Here is a 15,123-nt window from a genome sequence, read left to right on the forward strand (position 1 = left end):
AAATGGTCTCACACACTCAAGAACTGAACTCTAGGCCAATGGTTTGTATAACAAATATATCGTTGTTTTATTTTAGAACCAACAATAGGTATCAAAATATACTTTCTCAGAATAAGATGCTTTAGTTATAAAATTTGCAATAGGCAATTGACTTTTGCAGGTAATAGTTACAGTTTATTGCAATAGGAAACACAATTTCAAATACAATAATACATTGAGCTCAATGGGAATTTTAAGTTATATGCAATTAATTACTTTCAGGATTACTTTTCTAAATCCAGGACTGGATCCTAGATTCAGTCCTGGGACAGTTCTTGGAAACAAGTGAGTAAATTCGTTTTAGTAACTGTTGTGATTTTCAAGCAATATTTTGCTATTTTAAAAGTTGACTCTTCGAAATTTTTTCTGATCAAATTACCAATGTTATCCTATGGAAGGAAATTCACTTAGCAGGTAGGTGGGGTTATGGTTACTTTTTCTATGTCAGTGTTGGATCCTAGATCCAGCACTACTGTACCACCTGTAAGCAGTTGAGAAACTGCGTTTAAGTTATACAAGCGATTTTTAAGGAATATTTATAAGTTTGCAAAATCGACACTTAGAAGAAATTTTACAGAAAAACAGTCAATGGTTTCCTATGGAAGAAAATTCTAGTTACGGGTAAAGTACATTCTCGTTACTTTGGTAATTCAGTGCTGGGCTCCTAGGCTCAGTACTGGGACATCTATCTAAAACAGGTAAGCAATTACGTTTTCACAATTGGTACGATTTTTAAAGAATATTTGTAAGTTTCAAAAATCGACACTTAGAAACTTTGTCAGCAAAAAGCAAGCAATGATATCCTATGGAAGAAAATTCGAGTTACTGGTAAGTACGGTTAAAATTACTTTTCAAGGTCTGTACTGAGCTACAAGATGCAGCACTGAGGTCTCTCCTGATAACAGGTGAGTAAATCAGAATTCGTTGTTCGGCTGATTTTAGATGAATATTTTAAAGTTCCAAAACTACACACTTAGAAGAATTTCCAAGTGGAACCAGTCAATGTTAGCCTATGGAAGAGAAGTGAATTATCGGCTTTTAGGTAAGTACTCGACTGGCAGAGTTATGGTTCTGGGCATAGACTCAGGGGTCTCCCAGGGGAGTCCCAGTCTACTTGCCAAGCCCTAAACTCCCCTTTTATTACATATAATTTACCCCTAAGGTAGGCCCTAGGTAGTCCTAGGTGCATGATGCTATGCAAGTAAAAGATAAGATATGTACTTTGGTGGTTCGCATGTCCTGTAAGTACCAAACAGTCTATTTCATTTTTCACTACTGTGAGGTCTACCTCTCTCATAGGTTAGCATTGGGTATTCCCCTGTACTTTTTATTTGGTAATTCCATATCGGAGAGGAGTAGTTTTATTTATTTATTGAAAATCCTACTTACTGGTGAGGTTGGATTTAACTTTACTATTTTAGAAATGCCACTTTTAGAGAGTGAACATTTCTCTGCACTTACTGCTCTATTTACCTGAAACCAGGCCCCAATACACGTCTGGATTGGGCTGGGTGACAGCAACATTTGTGCCTTCCCTGTAGAGAGCCACAACACAGGTTACTCAACTGCACCTGGGGGGTGAGCTCCGCTCCCCCTCCACCCCCAATAGGTTCAAGAACGATAATTTATGTAAGTAAATACATTATAGCTACAGCTTATAATCATGTTAAATTAAATAATTTGTTGTTAGATGGTTTAAATATTTAAACCTCTGGTACATTTGGTAATTCTGTAAAAGCAGAACCCAACTGCCGTAACATTGCCAACCACAATGCCGTAACTTGGATTCGAACCAAGGTTGCTGCGGCCACAACGCAGAGTACTAACCACTATACGATCACAGCGAGCTACATGGGGTCAATGACATTCACTAACATGGAGAATTTATAATTTGGAACACTCAGGGCTGCTCCTGGTATAGGCTGGATGTATTCATTGCTTCCTCATTCCTCATACAGAGGCTGCGTCTCCTCAGTGGTTGATAGGCTGAAACCGTTTCCTGGCCGCCTGCTTGTGAACTGCCAGGAGTCAAAGATAACACATTACACTTGCGGGCCTGTGATGGGACACCAATGCAGAGAAACCCACTTGGCACAGACCTTCTATTCTGTCTATTAGACCTGCATCTCGCCTGCACCTTTCAAGCCATTTGTATGTGAAGCAAGAAAGAGTTAAGGAGTGATCCATCTACACTTTTATAGGGAGGATGCCGCCGTGAGCTCCTCCTAGCTAATCACACGAACAGCAGTAAAGTAATATAAATACACAGTTGAGGGCGGGCTGCAAGGTCATGTTTTTGAGTAATTATTGAAACTGACCTCAGTGGCTCATTAGCAGAGCTGCGGCTAATGACTGGTTCCAAATCATGATGAAGCAAGCACCATGGCTCGTAGGGGACCCACAACACGCTTTTCTTAGCTCACTGAATTAAAGTATAAACTTCCGCCGTGTGTGAGTGGTAAAGGCTTGTTAATATGGTTCCTTTTCCAATTCAGGTATGACAACAAGAGGCAGAAACCACGTGGCTTCGAAAGCTTTGGATTTTAGCCACCAACCACAGAGAAAGAGAGAACTGGCAGTATGAGAGTTGGAGAAAACAGGAGCGGGAGCAAGGAGCTCAAATGAGATTAATGGCGCGTAAATAGAGAGCGTAAAGGAACAGTTACACAGCTAAGAAAAGGGAAAGAAAGACTAAGGAAAAAAACACAGAAAGAGCCTGTAGATGAAATTCTCTTCCTGGGACAGCAGATTAAGAGAAATTACATAGGGAGAGGTTAAGCATGTAACACGGGGGAGAATAAAAAAGAAAATGCAGTTTTATGAAGTGTGTTTGCCAAATCCAGCCAGCACTTTTGTTCTATTTCTCTCTTTGCATCTTTTATTGGTAAAGTAAGTTTCAAGTGCATGCCCAGGTATGATTGAGAGAGCAATGGTATAATAATTTGAAGCGTTTACACCGGTGCTAAAGTAGGAAGAGAGGTGTAGCAAAGACATGAAAGAGGTAGCGATAATAAATATGTGGAGAGGCAATAGTGACACAAAAATAAGCCACCTATTTATAAAACTGAAATTGAAGAAATACTAAAGGTTAACTTCTGAAATTGTAGCCGATAATAACAAGATTCTCATTGTTGGCAGGATTCGAACCTGCGCTGGGAGACCCCAATGGATTTCAAGTCCATCGCCTTAACCACTCGGCCACAACAACTTACTGTAAAGTGCATGCAAATATTTTGTTTGAAAGTATTCAAGTTGTCCCACATCAAAGTACTGATATTCTGCAATGCGCTTTTTAAAAACAAGGTTTTTTTCATCATGCACGTTCTGTCCTGAAAACAAAAATTGCATGAGTATATCTCTGGATCTGTAAAAGGATACGCTTGCATGCAAACTCTCATGTGGCACTCAATTTTTTGGACCCTGTTGCACTCTGTTTTTGCGCTGCTTTTAGTCTACGACCCATATTACAGAGGTCTACCATCTCTGAGTATTTGTGACTCCTTTGTAAGTACCTTATCTTTAATCCTTGAAGAGCTCTATAATAAATGGGTCCGTCAAAGATTGCTTGAATGGAAGATAAAACAAGGCCCACTTGTCTCACCAAATGCCGTAGAGAAACCTGATGTTTTACTCACGTAATCCTCAGTTCATTTTTGTTAGACATGGCATCCTTAAGGTGGCCTACCAGCAACCTTTTTGCTTTTCACCTCACGTTTTGCTCTATCTTTATGTTGGCCTTAGGACTCTAATCACTTTATCACTACTGTGAGAAAGTGGCTCTGTATATACTGTTCCCAAATAGGTACAGTGTGCACAGAGTCCTCAGTGCCCAGAGGTTTGACAGAGGCTAAAGTTTGATATAACCTCACTCTCTAAAGTGGTAGCTTGCTCGAGCAGTAAGGCAGTATCCGAGGACAGTGTAAAGCATTTGTTGTACACACTCAGTCAGCAAATGGTCTCACACACTCAAGAACTGAACTCTAGGCCAATGGTTTGTATAAAAAATATATTGTTGTTTTATTTTAGAACCAACAATAGGTATCAAAATATACTTTCTCAGAATAAGATGCTTTAGTTAAATACTTTGTAATAGCCAATTGACTTTTGCAGGTAATAGTTACAGTTTATTGCAATAGGAAACACAATTTCAAATACAATAATACATTGAGCTCAATGGGAATTTTAAGTTATATGCAATTAATTACTTTCAGGATTACTTTTCTAAATCCAGGACTGGATCCTAGATTCAGTCCTGGGACAGTTCTTGGAAACAAGTGAGTAAATTCGTTTTAGTAACTGTTGTGATTTTCAAGCAATATTTTGCTATTTTAAAAGTTGACTCTTCGAAATTTTTTCTGATCAAATTACCAATGTTATCCTATGGAAGGAAATTCACTTAGCAGGTAGGTGGGGTTATGGTTACTTTTTCTATGTCAGTGTTGGATCCTAGATCCAGCACTACTGTACCACCTGTAAGCAGTTGAGAAACTGCGTTTAAGTTATACAAGCGATTTTTAAGGAATATTTATAAGTTTGCAAAATCGACACTTAGAAGAAATTTTACAGAAAAACAGTCAATGGTTTCCTATGGAAGAAAATTCAAGTTACGGGTAAAGTACATTCTCGTTACTTTGGTAATTCAGTGCTGGGCTCCTAGGATCAGTACTGGGACATCTATCTAAAACAGGTAAGCAATTACGTTTTCACAATTGGTACGATTTTTAAAGAATATTTGTAAGTTTCAAAAATCGACACTTAGAAACTTTGTCAGCAAAAAGCAAGCAATGATATCCTATGGAAGAAAATTCGAGTTACTGGTAAGTACGGTTAAAATTACTTTTCAGGGTCAGTACTGAGCTACAAGATGCAGCACTGAGGTCTCTCCTGATAACAGGTGAGTAAATCAGAATTCGTTGTTCGGCTGATTTTAGATGAATATTTTAAAGTTCCAAAACTACACACTTAGAAGAATTTCCAAGTGGAACCAGTCAATGTTAGCCTATGGAAGAGAAGTGAATTATCGGCTTTTAGGTAAGTACTCGACTGGCAGAGTTATGGTTCTGGGCATACTCAGGGGTCTCCCAGGGGAGTCCCAGTCTACTTGCCAAGCCCTAAACTCCCCTTTTATTACATATAATTTACCCCTAAGGTAGGCCCTAGGTAGTCCTAGGTGCATGATGCTATGCAAGTAAAAGATAAGATATGTACTTTGGTGGTTCGCATGTCCTGTAAGTACCAAACAGTCTATTTCATTTTTCACTACTGTGAGGTCTACCTCTCTCATAGGTTAGCATTGGGTATTCCCCTGTACTTTTTATTTGGTAATTCCATATCGGAGAGGAGTAGTTTTATTTATTTATTGAAAATCCTACTTACTGGTGAGGTTGGATTTAACTTTACTATTTTAGAAATGCCACTTTTAGAGAGTGAACATTTCTCTGCACTTACTGCTCTATTTACCTGAAACCAAGCCCCAATACACGTCTGGATTGGGCTGGGTGACAGCAACATTTGTGCCTTCCCTGTAGAGAGCCACAACACAGGTTACTCAACTGCACCTGGGGGGTGAGCTCTGCTCCCCCTCCACCCCCAATAGGTTCAAGAACGATAATTTATGTAAGTAAATACATTATAGCTACAGCTTATAATCATGTTAAATTAAATAATTTGTTGTTAGATGGTTTAAATATTTAAACCTCTGGTACATTTGGTAATTCTGTAAAAGCAGAACCCAACTGCCGTAACATTGCCAACCACAATGCCCTAACTTGGATTCGAACCAAGGTTGCTGCGGCCACAACGCAGAGTACTAACCACTATACGATCACAGCGAGCTACATGGGGTCAATGCCATACACTAACATGGAGAATTTATAATTTGGAACACTCAGGGCTGCTCCTGGTATAGGCTGGATGTATTCATTCCTTCCTCATTCCTCATACAGAGGCTGCGTCTCCTCAGTGGTTGATAGGGTGAAACCGTTTCCTGGCCGCCTGCTTGTGAACTGCCAGGAGTCAAAGATAACACATTACACTTGCAGGCCTGTGATGGGACACCAATGCAGAGAAACCCACTTGGCACAGACCTTCTATTCTGTCTATTAGACCTGCATCTCCCCTGCACCTTTCAAGCCATTTGTATGTGAAGCAAGAAAGAGTTAAGGAGTGATCCATCTACACTTTTATAGGGAGGATGCCGCCGTGAGCTCCTCCCAGCTAATCACACGAACAGCAGTAAAGTAATATAAATACACAGTTGAGGGCGGGCTGCAAGGTCATGTTTTTGAGTAATTATTGAAACTGACCTCAGTGGCTCATTAGCAGAGCTGCGGCTAATGACTGGTTCCAAATCATGATGAAGCAAGCACCATGGCTCGTAGGGGACCCACAACACGCTTTTCTTAGCTCACTGAATTAAAGTATAAACTTCCGCCGTGTGTGAGTGGTAAAGGCTTGTTAATATGGTTCCTTTTCCAATTCAAGTCTGACAACAAGAGGCAGAAACCACGTGGCTTCGAAAGCTCTGGATTTTAGCAACCAACCACAGAGAAAGAGAGAACTGGCAGTATGAGAGTTGGAGAAAACAGGAGCGGGAGCAAGGAGCTCAAATGAGATTAATGGCGCGTAAATACAGAGCGTAAAGGAACAGTTACACAGCTAAGAAAAGGGAAAGAAAGACTAAGGAAAAAAACACAGAAAGAGCCTGTAGAGGAAATTCTCTTCCTGGGACAGCAGATTAAGAAAAATTACATAGGGAGAGGTTAAGCATGTAACATGGGGGAGAATAAAAAAGAAAATGCAGTTTTATGAAGTGTGTTTGCCAAATCCAGCCAGCACTTTTGTTCTATTTCTCTCTTTGCATCTTTTATTGGTAAAGTAAGTTTCAAGTGCATGCGCAGGTATGATTGAGAGAGCAATGGTATAATAATTTCAAGCGTTTACACCAGTGCTAAAGTAGGAAGAGAGGTGTAGCAAAGACATGAAAGAGGTAGCGATAATAAATATGTGGAGAGGCAATAGTGACACAAAAATAAGCCACCCATTTATAAAACTGAACTTGAAGAAATACTAAAGGTTAACTTCTGAAATTGTAGCCGATAATAACAAGATTGTCGTTGTTGGCAGGATTTGAACCTGTGCGGGGAGACCCCAATGGATTTCAAGTCCATCGCCTTAACCACTCGGCCACAACAACTTACTGTAAGCTGCATGCAAATATTTTGTTTGAAAGTATTCAAGTTGTCCCACATCAAAGTACTGATATTCTGCAATGCGCTTTTTAAAAACAATGTTTTTTTCATCATGCACGTTCTGTCCTAAAAACAAAAATTGCATGATTATATCTCTGGATCTGTAAAAAGATACGCTTGCATGCAAACTCTCATGTGGCACTCAATTTTTTGGACCCTGTTGCACTCTGTTTTTGCGCTGCTTTTAGTCTACGACCCATATTACAGAAGTCTACCATCTCTGAGTATTTGTGACTCCTTTGTAAGTACCTTATCTTTAATCCTTGAAGAGCTCTATAATAAATGGGTCCGTCAAAGATTGCTTGAATGGAAGATAAAAGAAGGCCCACTTGTCTCACCAAATGCCGTAGAGAAACCTGATGTTTTACTCACGTAATCCTCAGTTCATTTTTGTTAGACATGGCATCCTTAAGGTGCCCTACCAGCAACCTTTTTGCTTTTCACCTCACGTTTTGCTCTATCTTTATGTTGGCCTTAGGACTCTAATCACTTTATCACTACTGTGAGAAAGTGGCTCTGTATATACTGTTCCCAAATAGGTACAGTGTGCACAGAGTCCTCAGTGCCCAGAGGTTTGACAGAGGCTAAAGTTTGATATAACCTTACTCTCTAAAGTGGTAGCTTGCTCGAGCAGTAAGGCAGTATCCGAGGACAGTGTAAAGCATTTGTTGTACACACTCAGTCAGCAAATGGTCTCACACACTCAAGAACTGAACTCTAGGCCAATGGTTTGTATAAAAAATATATCGTTGTTTTATTTTAGAACCAACAATAGGTATCAAAATATACTTTCTCAGAATAAGATGCTTTAGTTATAAAATTTGCAATAGGCAATTGACTTTTGCAGGTAATAGTTACAGTTTATTGCAATAGGAAACACAAATTCAAATACAATAATACATTGAGCTCAATGGGAATTTTAAGTTATATGCAATTCATTACTTTCAGGATTACTTTTCTAAATCCAGGACTGGATCCTAGATTCAGTCCTGGGACAGTTCTTGGAAACAAGTGAGTAAATTCGTTTTAGTAACTGTTGTGATTTTCAAGCAATATTTTGCTATTTTAAAAGTTGACACTTCGAAATTTTTTCTGATCAAATTACCAATGTTATCCTACGGAAGGAAATTCACTTAGCAGGTAGGTGGGGTTATGGTTACTTTTTCTATGTCAGTGTTGGATCCTAGATCCAGCACTACTGTACCACCTGTAAGCAGTTGAGAAACTGCGTTTAAGTTATACAAGCGATTTTTAAGGAATATTTATAAGTTTGCAAAATCGACACTTAGAAGAAATTTTACAGAAAAACAGTCAATGGTTTCCTATGGAAGGAAATTCAAGTTACGGGTAAAGTACATTCTCGTTACTTTGGTAATTCAGTGCTGGGCTCCTAGGCTCAGTACTGGGACATCTATCTAAAACAGGTAAGCAACTACGTTTTCACAATTGGTACGATTTTTAAAGAATATTTGTAAGTTTCAAAAATCGACACTTAGAAACTTTGTCAGCAAAAAGCAAGCAATGATATCATATGGAAGAAAATTCGAGTTACTGGTAAGTACGGTTAAAATTACTTTTCAGGGTTAGTACTGAGCTACAAGATGCAGCACTGAGGTCTCTCCTGATAACAGGGGAGTAAATCAGAATTCGTTGTTCGGCTGATTTTAGATGAATATTTTAAAGTTCCAAAACTCCACACTTAGAAGAATTTCCAAGTGAAACCAGTCAATGTTAGCCTGTGGAAGAGAAGTGAGTTATCGGCTTTTAGGTAAGTACTCGACTGGCAGAGTTATGGTTCTGGGCATAGACTCAGGGGTCTCCCAGGGGAGTCCCAGTCTACTTGCCAAGCCCTAAACTCCCCTTTTATTACATATAATTTACCCTTAAGGTAGGCCCTAGGTAGTCCTAGGTGCATGATGCTATGCAAGTAAAACATAAGATATGTACTTTGGTGGTTCGCATGTCCTGTAAGTACCAAACAGTCTATTTCATTTTTCACTACTGTGAGGTCTACCTCTCTCATAGGTTAGCATTGGGTATTCCCCTATACTTTTTATTTGGTAATTCCATATCGGAGAGGAGTAGCTTTATTTATTTATTGAAAATCCTACTTATTGGTGAGTTTGGATTTAACTTTACTATTTTAGAAATGCCACTTTTAGAGAGTGAACATTTCTCTGCACTTACTGCTCTATTTACCTGAAACCTGGCCCCAATACACGTCTGGATTGGGCTGGGTGACAGCAACATTTGTGCCTTCCCTGTAGAGAGCCACAACACAGGTTACTCAACTGCACCTGGGGGGTGAGCTCCGCTCCCCCTCCACCCCCAATAGGTTCAAGAACGATAATTTATGTAAGTAAATACATTACAGCTACAGCTTATAATCATGTTAAATTAAATAATTTGTTGTTAGATGGTTTAAATATTTAAACCTCTGGTACATTTGGTAATTCTGTAAAAGCAGAACCCAACTGCCGTAACATTGCCAACCACAATGCCGTGACTTGGATTTGAACCAAGGTTGCTGCTGCCACAACGCAGACTACTAACCACTATACGATCACGGCGAGGTACATGGGCTCAATGACATACACTAACATGGAGAATTTATGATTTGGAACACTCAGGGCTGCTCCTGTGATAGGCTGGATGTATTCATTGCTTCCTCATTCCTCATACAGAGGCTGCGTCTCCTCAGTGGTTGATAGGCTGAAACCGTTTCCTGGCCGCCTGCTTGTGAACTGCCAGGAGTCAAAGATAACACATTACACTTGCGGGCCTGTGATGGGACACCAATGCAGAGAAACCCACTTGGCAAAGACCTTCTATTCTGTCTATTAGACCTGCATCTTCCCTGCACCTTTCAAGCCATTTGTATGTGAAGCAAGAAAGAGTTAAGGAGTGATCCATCTACACTTTTATAGGGAGGATGCCGCCGTGAGCTCCTCCCAGCTAATCTTACGAACAGCAGTAAAGTAATATAAATACACAGTTGAGGGCGGGCTGCAAGGTCATGTTTTTGAGTAATTATTGAAACTGACCTCAGTGGCTCATTAGCAGAGCTGCGGCTAATGACTGGTTCCAAATCATGATGAAGGAAGCACCATGGCTCGTAGGGGACCCACAACACGCTTTCTTAGCTCACTGAATTAAAGTATAAACTTCCGCCGTGTGTGAGTGGTAAAGGCTTGTTAATATGGTTCCTTTTCCAATTCAAGTCTGACAACAAGAGTCAGAAACCACGTGGCTTCGAAAGCTCTGGATTTTAGCAACCAACCACAGAGAAAGAGAGAACTGGCAGTATGAGAGTTGGAGAAAACAGGAGCGGGAGCAAGGAGCTCAAATGAGATTAATGGCGCGTAAATAGAGAGCGTAAAGGAACAGTTACACAGCTAAGAAAAGGGAAAGAAAGACTAAGGAAAAAAACACAGAAAGAGCCTGTAGAGGAAATTCTCTTCCTGGGACAGCAGATTAAGAGAAATTACATAGGGAGAGGTTAAGCATGTAACATGGGGGAGAATAAAAAAGAAAATGCAGTTTTATGAAGTGTGTTTGCCAAATCCAGCCAGCACTTTTGTTCTATTTCTCTCTTTGCATCTTTTATTGGTAAAGTAAGTTTCAAGTGCATGCGCAGGTATGATTGAGAGAGCAATGGTATAATAATTTCAAGCGTTTACACCAGTGCTATAGTAGGAAGAGAGGTGTAGCAAAGACATGAAAGAGGTAGCGATAATAAATATGTGGAGAGGCAATAGTGACACAAAAATAAGCCGCCCATTTATAAAACTGAAATTGAAGAAATACTAAAGGTTAACTTCTGAAATTGTAGACGATAATAACAAGATTCTCGTTGTTGGCAGGATTCGAACCTGCGCGGGGAGACCCCAATGGATTTCAAGTCCATCACCTTAACCACTCGGCCACAACAACTTACTGTAAGCTGCATGCAAATATTTTGTTTGAAAGTATTCAAGTTGTCCCACATCAAAGTACTGATATTCTGCAATGCACTTTTTAAAAACAATGTTTTTTTCATCATGCACGTTCTGTCCTAAAAACAAAAATTGCATGATTATATCTCTGGATCTGTAAAAGGATACGCTTGCATGCAAACTCTGATGTGGCACTCAATTTTTTGGACCCTGTTGCACTCTGTTTTTGCGCTGCTTTTAGTCTACGCCCATATTACAGAAGTCTACCATCTCTGAGTATTTGTGACTCCTTTGTAAGTACCTTATCTTTAATCCTTGAAGAGCTCTATAATAAATGGGTCCGTCAAAGATTGCTTGAATGGAAGATAAAAGAAGGCCCACTTGTCTCACCAAATGCCGTAGAGAAACCTGATGTTTTACTCACGTAATCCTCAGTTCATTTTTGTTAGACATGGCATCCTTAAGGTGCCCTACCAGCAACCTTTTTGCTTTTCACCTCACGTTTTGCTCTATCTTTATGTTGGCCTTAGGACTCTAATCACTTTATCACTACTGTGAGAAAGTGTCTCTGCATATACTGTTCCCAAATAGGTACAGTGTGCACAGAGTCCTCAGTGCCCAGAGGTTTGACAGATATCAAAGGAGGAACAAGGGCACCCAAAGGAAATAGACAGGGACCTTGGGTAGATACGTATTACAGGAAACAGTGGTCCCTGAAACCAAACGATAGAGCAAAAAGTGAATATAGTCAAAATTGAAACTATATTTTAGCCAGTGTCCAGCCGGGCATGGCAACTTTAATAAGTAGAAATTCTTGATAGTGAACAGGGAAATGTAAGTAGAATTCGGTGGGACACAAGCCTGTATCCTCTGACTTACATACCGAGTAAACAGAAAATGACAAAACACATTCAGGCAATTACAGTGATGTTTCTGTGACAGATAATGAATAGCGAAACATCTGATATTCAGACTGCCACCTTCACACTATATTACATACAGCAATATTTATGGTGTAGGGTGGGCAACAGAGTCGACGGCGTTTCGATCCTTATGGGAAAGATACAGGATCATCATCAGGACTAAATTAGTTAAATTGCCCTTATTAGGAATGCCTGAGTAAACATTAGACATAAGGCAAACGTACAACCAACATAAATATGGAAAAAACAATAAAAATAATAAAGGGGAGGGAAGGGAAAAAATGGAAAATAATAATCAATCAGTTGGTGATTACAATAAAAACAATACATTTCGCATCAACCAGGTACTGCGTCAGATCAGGTGCTCATTCAGGTGTGCATTCTTATGTAAAAGTGACATCGCAAGTGGTTGTTTCATGGCGACTAATGTCTATACAGAATTATGAAAGATAGACGATTGTAAAAGTTACGTTAGAAATTTATTAAATTAAAAAAGGCATTTAGGACAGCCGTGGTTCGATAGTCACTAGATGCGCGGTACGATGTGGACCCGTGAGGCGTACGAGGACGTTAAGTGAAGAGGGGTGGTGGGGAACGAAGGTGAAGAGGGGATAAGTGAATAGGGAATTACCTCATGTTGCCATGGAGGCAACGAAAAAGATGGCGAATCACGAAAAGGTACCGTTGAGATAAGGGTACGAGTTTACGGTAGGACAATGCCTGTGAAATAATAGAAAAACATAAGAAGGGCGAAGTGTGGAAGTGAATGCGTAGGGCGTGCTGTGAATGAAGGGCTTACCTACGGACAATTGTTCCGGGAGGAAGGACACGGATAGGTCTAATGAAGGAAAGTGAAAGCAATAAATATGGGTCCAAGTATGAGCAGCGGGACATCTGGATCGTGAGTGCGTGGTGGGAGGGCTTACCTCAGTCAACTTGCAGAAATGGGTTCCGTGGCCATGCAGTGTGAACGGACGATGCCGGATCAACTGTGGGGGCAGAAAGGTGAAACTGCCTAATGTAGGTGTTTCAGGTCATGTGAGAAGTCACATGGTGTGGCAGGTCATATGGGTGGTCACATGGTGTCATGTGACCAAGGAACAACGCCGTGCGAGTGAAGGCAATTGCCTTCACTCGCACGGCGTTGTTCCTTGGTCACATGACACCATGTGACCACCCATATGACCTGCCACACCATGTGACTTCTCACATGACCTGAAACACCTACATTAGGCAGTTTCACCTTTCTGCCCCCACAGTTGATCCGGCATCGTCCGTTCACACTGCATGGCCACGGAACCCATTTCTGCAAGTTGACTGAGGTAAGCCCTCCCACCACGCACTCACGATCCAGATGTCCCGCTGCTCATACTTGGACCCATATTTATTGCTTTCACTTTCCTTCATTAGACCTATCCGTGTCCTTCCTCCCGGAACAATTGTCCGTAGGTAAGCCCTTCATTCACAGCACGCCCTACGCATTCACTTCCACACTTCGCCCTTCTTATGTTTTTCTATTATTTCACAGGCATTGTCCTACCGTAAACTCGTACCCTTATCTCAACGGTACCTTTTCGTGATTCGCCATCTTTTTCGTTGCCTCCATGGCAACATGAGGTAATTCCCTATTCACTTATCCCCTCTTCACCTTCGTTCCCCACCACCCCTCTTCACTTAACGTCCTCGTACGCCTCACGGGTCCACATCGTACCGCGCATCTAGTGACTATCGAACCACGGCTGTCCTAAATGCCTTTTTTAATTTAATAAATTTCTAACGTAACCTTTACAATCGTCTATCTTTCATAATTCTGTATAGACATTAGTCGCCATGAAACAACCACTTGCGATGTCACTTTTACATAAGAATGCACACCTGAATGAGCACCTGATCTGACGTAGTACCTGGTTGATGCGAAATGTATTGTTTTTATTGTAATCACCAACTGATTGATTATTATTTTCCATTTTTTCCCTTCCCTCCCCTTTATTATTTTTATTGTTTTTTCCATATTTATGTTGGTTGTACGTTTGCCTTATGTCTAATGTTTACTCAGGCATTCCTAATAAGGGCAATTTAACTAATTTAGTCCTGATGATGATCCTGTATCTTTCCCATAAGGATCGAAACGCCGTCGACTCTGTTGCCCACCCTACACCATAAATATTGCTGTATGTAATATAGTGTGAAGGTGGCAGTCTGAATATCAGATGTTTCGCTATTCATTATCTGTCACAGAAACATCACTGTAATTGCCTGAATGTGTTTTGTCATTTTCTGTTTACTCGGTATGTAAGTCAGAGGATACAGGCTTGTGTCCCACCGAATTCTACTTACATTTCCCTGTTCACTATCAAGAATTTCTACTTATTAAAGTTGCCATGCCCGGCTGGACACTGGCTAAAATATAGTTTCAATTTTGACTATATTCACTTTTTGCTCTATCGTTTGGTTTCAGGGACCACTGTTTCCTGTAATACAGAGGTTTGACAGAGGCTAAAGTTTGATATAACCTTACTCTCTAAAGTGGTAGCTTGCTCGAGCAGTAAGGCAGTATCCGAGGACAGTGTAAAGCATTTGTTGTACACACTCAGTCAGCAAATGGTCTCACACACTCAAGAACTGAACTCTAGGCCAATGGTTTGTATAACAAATATATCGTTGTTTTATTTTAGAACCAACAATAGGTATCAAAATATACTTTCTCAGAATAAGATGCTTTAGTTATAAAATTTGCAATAGGCAATTGACTTTTGCAGGTAATAGTTACAGTTTATTGCAATAGGAAACACAAATTCAAATACAATAATACATTGAGCTCAATGGGAATTTTAAGTTATATGCAATTCATTACTTTCAGGATTACTTTTCTAAATCCAGGACTGGATCCTAGATTCAGTCCTGGGACAGTTCTTGGAAACAAGTGAGTAAATTCGTTTTAGTAACTGTTGTGATTTTCAAGCAATATTTTGCTAT

At 40.1% G+C, this 15,123-nt stretch overlaps 3 non-coding genes across 3 annotated transcripts; all 3 read right to left on the reverse strand.

Moving 5' to 3' along the window:
- Positions 1-3,165: 3,165 nt before the first annotated feature.
- Positions 3,166-3,247, reverse strand: TRNAS-UGA (transfer RNA serine (anticodon UGA)). The gene has a single exon. It is a non-coding gene; the product is annotated as a tRNA-Ser (tRNA).
- A 3,905-nt stretch (positions 3,248-7,152) lies between these two features.
- TRNAS-UGA (transfer RNA serine (anticodon UGA)) lies at positions 7,153-7,234 on the reverse strand. Its single transcript has one exon. It is a non-coding gene; the product is annotated as a tRNA-Ser (tRNA).
- A 3,906-nt stretch (positions 7,235-11,140) lies between these two features.
- On the reverse strand, positions 11,141-11,222 carry TRNAS-UGA (transfer RNA serine (anticodon UGA)). The gene has a single exon. It is a non-coding gene; the product is annotated as a tRNA-Ser (tRNA).
- Positions 11,223-15,123: the final 3,901 nt, after the last annotated feature.

The sequence above is a fragment of the Triturus cristatus genome, chromosome 12 (genome assembly GCF_964204655.1).
Source record: "Triturus cristatus chromosome 12, aTriCri1.1, whole genome shotgun sequence".
Taxonomy (NCBI): domain Eukaryota; kingdom Metazoa; phylum Chordata; class Amphibia; order Caudata; family Salamandridae; genus Triturus; species Triturus cristatus.